Source organism: Macrobrachium nipponense, chromosome 22 (genome assembly GCF_015104395.2).
Source record: "Macrobrachium nipponense isolate FS-2020 chromosome 22, ASM1510439v2, whole genome shotgun sequence".
NCBI lineage: Eukaryota > Metazoa > Arthropoda > Malacostraca > Decapoda > Palaemonidae > Macrobrachium > Macrobrachium nipponense.
Genome location: NC_087213.1, coordinates 11,885,881 through 11,890,880, shown reverse-complemented (window position 1 = coordinate 11,890,880; position 5,000 = coordinate 11,885,881). Strand labels below are relative to the sequence as shown.

The 5,000-nt window shown below is 36.3% G+C and overlaps 1 protein-coding gene across 1 annotated transcript in view; it reads left to right on the top strand.

Moving 5' to 3' along the window:
* The first annotated feature begins 1,910 nt into the window (after positions 1–1,910).
* LOC135198493 (uncharacterized) overlaps positions 1,911–5,000 on the top strand; it is a 73,588-nt gene continuing 70,498 nt past the window's right edge. Inside the window, exon 1 of the mRNA XM_064226088.1 lies at positions 1,911–2,082. The gene's annotated coding sequence lies outside the window, so the exon portion shown is untranslated. The remainder of the gene's footprint in view (positions 2,083–5,000) is intronic.

Here is a 5,000-nt window from a genome sequence, read left to right as displayed (position 1 = left end):
GTCTCATTAATCTTGATACTAAGGTATTCCAGAGAAATATTTTATACTAACTGGAATTCCCCAAGAACGAAGTAGATGAAAAGTTATGTCGAAGGGATCTGGTCAAATGAATAAGTAGTAATATACTGGAGTGCTACAAGGTTATGTTATTTCACCATTAAAGTAATGAAAGGGAGATGGAGATGGCTTGGGCATGTCCTTCGCATAACCCCTGGGAGAACAGTACGCGATGATGTCCTCTGGGATTCTGTGGGAGCCGGGAGTATTGGAAGAACCAAACCTACTTGGGTGAGAACTAAGAAAAAATGTTGGAGATGACTGGAGATTGGTAAAAGATAGAGCATAGGAACGAGATGGGTGGTGGAACTTCACCGAGACCATTTATACATATACGAGCTTGTTGGTGCACGCTACGTAAGCTGGCAAACTGGTGCTGCGTGCTCCCCTACCTTGCCCTTCCCCAACCGGGGAGAAAACACCGGTTTTTCAGAAAGAGGGTGGATTGTCTCCCCAACCCTCCCGTTCCCCTACCAGTTTATACACACACACACACACACACACACATATATATAAATATACATATATATATATATATATAGATATATATATATATATAATATATATATATATATATCTATGATTATATATATGTTCCTACCACCCCCCTCCCCGTTCACTAAACTACACAAACTGGAAACTTACCTGTAGTCAGTAGTGCCCTCTGTCTGCAATCATGTCATTAGGCTATTAAGATCTCATAAGTACAAAAATATACTATCTATTACCCAAAGCAGTTGATTATGAAATAGGACAAAATGATTAACAAGTCATAATGGCAGAAAGTCTAAAACTGCCCATAAGAAATCCAGTAAGTTAACATTCTACCCTCCTGACTAAGAATTCTCTCCCATAACAAAAATGTCAATAAGTTCATCGTATTAGTCAGGTTAGAGATTCCCGTCTCTAAATTAGCCATGGAATAGGACCCATCTTTATGATGCGGCGTTCTCTCCCGACACTCGGCGTGTAACACCTCTTAGTGTTCACCTAAAGGAATGTGACTTTTTGCAAGTGCCTTGGACTATTAGGCCTGTAACACCCGTACAAACGAACGTACATGCCTCTCTCGGTTAAACTGCTTGCGTATTCAAATTCCTTTCTCATGTAAGCTGCCTCTACAGTTCAGCCTGTCTCCAAGCGAGAAGTGATATGTGACTTCACTTAACATTACATTGGCATTTTAAACATATTATTAATCATTGCCCCCTCTTTTCATCTGACACACACACACACACACACACACACACACACACACACACACACACACACACACACATATATATAGATATATATATATATATATATATATATATATATAATACGTATGTATAGGCGGCTTATTTGAACCGAATATGCCAGCATATTCTCTTACTAGAAGTTGCATTTAGCCATGTGTATCTCGTGATTTTAGTTGTTAATAATAATAATAAACTGATTGTTTAGTATATAGTACAGACTTTCCTCTCTCATCGAAATTGGATGAAGTTTTTTAATAGCGCGTGTCAATTTCTCCAAAATGCTAAGTTACATGAGATATCTATGGCATTTTAACACGAGTTCATTGTAAATCTTTCAAAAAGGCGGCGCTGGATTCAGGATGATTTTCCAGAGAGAATATGACTTGTGGTGAACATAGAATCTCTCGCTGTCATTTTAATATTGAAAAAAATAAACATTCAATTAAACAATTTTGTCCATGAATAAATACTTTAAATTTGTTCGTCGTTGGCGTGTTTGTTGTCCACGCGCAATCAAATACTTACTGATATCTAGGACTGAGATAAATCGAGTGGAGATCATGCAACATTTACCAAGGACGCGGCGACGATAGGAGAGACATCATATCCTGTGGACGGTTGACGATCTTTACTTTATTTAGTCAACGGTCGATCAGTCCTGCTACGCTGTCCTAGGAATACTTCACGGAGACATTATAGTACGAACAACTACAAGTTCAGTTTTTCAAATAGTTACTTGGAACAAAGGTCGTTAGCAGCATCGGAGTCTGTTCACCTTCATGGGGTAAGATGTGATTAATTTCTACCGTTCTTCGTATCGATTATAAAGAACCATAAGAGTTAAAACTGATCTGTACCTGTCACTAAGTTGCAAAAAGAAAGCTTCATCGTCATTATTCATATAGGTCTAAAACAAAATCAAATACGCTAGATCTAACCTGTGCCTACAATAAACTGAAAAAGAAAGCATCACAGTCATTCTTCATATCGGTTTTCAAAAGAACCGCAAGCGCTGTAGTAACATAAAATTAAGGCAAAATGCATGAAATCCGTGAAAAAATTCCAAAGAATCTAATTTTTGCTGGAATGTGGCGGGATATGTTTCAAGTATCGCCAAAAAAAACGTTGTCTCGGGTGGGCTACATATACTTTCGACCACCTTCACCACCACACGTCAATTGCAATATCTCTTATGGAATTTGAGATATGAAGTTAAAAGTCCCATCGCATGATGAATTTAGATATTCTGCATCTTTTTTTCTTCCATGAACTTCTTTCCCATGAATGACCGTTTTTTACATAAAGAACGCTCCCTTTTTCCTTGTTTTGTAGCGATGACATTGGGTTACAATAAATTTCAATTACAATACCTCCTACGTATATAATTTGAGGTATGAAGTTAAAAGTCACATCACAAGATGTATGTTGATATTCTGAATCTTTTTTCTTCTATCAACTTCTTTCCTATGATTGACCCTTTTGTAGATACAGAGAAAGAAATATTAAATCTGACATCATTCAAATTTTGAACGGCCATAGCAGCCGCATTGTTAGATATTTGGAGACGGCGACAGAAGAATTGGACGTGTTTTTATGATTCTAACTTTTGTTCTTCTATGCCTTACTTTCATATGATTAGCGATTTCCAAGTTATTTTTGTTTAGCCATTTTTCTGATAAAAAAATGCTTCTATTTTGGCCATTAATGTGGGATACAGGAGGCCGAAAAATTATGTTGCCCAACAATGAGATATTAGACATATATCCCTCAAAATTCTCGCAAAAATCAGATTCTTTGGAATTTTTGTCACAGATGAAACCTAATTTCACGTAACTACTAGACCTAATTCGTGTCTATCAATAAGCTGCAAAGAAAGGCTTCATCGTCCTTATTCATACTAGTTTATGTTCTAGAAAAAAAAAAAAACATACGCTAGACCTAACCCGTGCCTATCAATAAGCTGTAACATAAGGCCTCATCGTCATTCTTCATATGGGTTCTTAAAGACTGCAAAAGTTAGACCTAACCTTTGGTTATCAATACGCTGCAAAAACACGCTCCACCGTCATTTTTTATATTAATTCTAAAAAAATCCTTTAAGTGCTAGACCTAAGTTGTGTCTATCAATAAGCTGCAACAGAAGGCTTCTTCTTCATTATTCATAGCGATTCTGAAAAAACTGCAAGCGTTAGACCTAACCTGTGCCTATCAATCAGTTGCCACCGGAGGCTTCATCGCTGTCCTCTCACTTTAGAGGTTATAACCGGCTCAACATTTATAGATCCTGAGTTTTATTTCAGAGAAAGGACAATCGTAGAATGCGTGATTATTCTAAAATTCAATTGTGCTTCTGTTTGCCTTTGAATAATTGTAACTTTTCTGGCGTTATGACTCTACCAGCCACAGACGCCTAGCTCTGTGACATAATCAGTGTTGTAAGTCAGCAATGCTCAGGTCAGTTTTAATGCGTAATAATAAGGGTGATAGGAAATTGTCTTCTGGAAGTTATATGAGGAGAGTTAGCTTAGAATAGCATATAAAACTCATTATATGAACTCAAGTGGAACTTTTTAAGTGTTCTGTCGTAGCAAGGCATTTTATGAATGCTTTTCTTTCAGGTTGTTTTATACACTAGCGGTTGTGCAAGCACTCCCTTAACAAAAGTAGCAATTGTCCAAACATATCGCGATTTCTTAATGCGCAGATTATAGGTGAACTTGAAAAACAGACTAGATGGAAGCATCCGGTCTCCTTCCTATCAATGCTTTTGTTCGATGGCGAAGGTTAAAATAAGGTCACTTCACAATCTGTTTAGTTACTTTGTCATTGGGCATTGAAGCATCGAAATTTTAGACGCAGTGAGACAAGATCGAAGAACTAAAGCTTCATGGGGCCATCTATGTGACTTCAATGCTTCATATTCATAATATTATATACATTATATCTATAGCTATCTATCTTTCTCATTTAAAACTTTATTACTTACCTAACCAGGTATACTAAGATGATGTTTTGCCTGTATACTGCAGTCACCTGTATAACCTTTCCGCATAAAAAAGGAACAGCGATTCTTCTAATCGTTTATTTGAAATCTTTTCATACAGAAGTACCTTATACATCATGGTCAACCGCTTCATAAAATAATCACAACATACCACAATATGCTCGTAATCAAGATCTCAGGAACAGTTGTAATCACATCAGATCTTCCAACCACTTAAACGCTCTCCTTATATTGTCTTTAGTAACCACTTCCAAAAAGGTCTTCAAAAGTACCATCGCAGAATGATTGGATTATCTTCACAAAGCTTCTCTCTAGTCGCATTTATCATTTTAATAATCATGAGCTCTTTAACCTCTCCATCTGAATTGCTTCCCTGCCGTATGATTTACTTTTCCACGAGGGTACGTGCCCAAGTTTTCCCGTGGATATTCAATATAACTTTTCCGATCAACATGACGCGAAAATTATATGTTTGTAAGTTCGTAAACTTATGAACGAATTGCACATGAAGGAATGTCGTAGTCTGCATAATAAATCAGGTGGGAAACCACCAATCTGGCGCTCTGGACTCCCCTATTTTATTATTATTATTATTATAATTATTATTATTATTATTATTATTATTATTATTATTATTATTATTATTATTTTATTATTATTATTATTATTATTATTCGGAAAGTAATATTTGAAAGTCT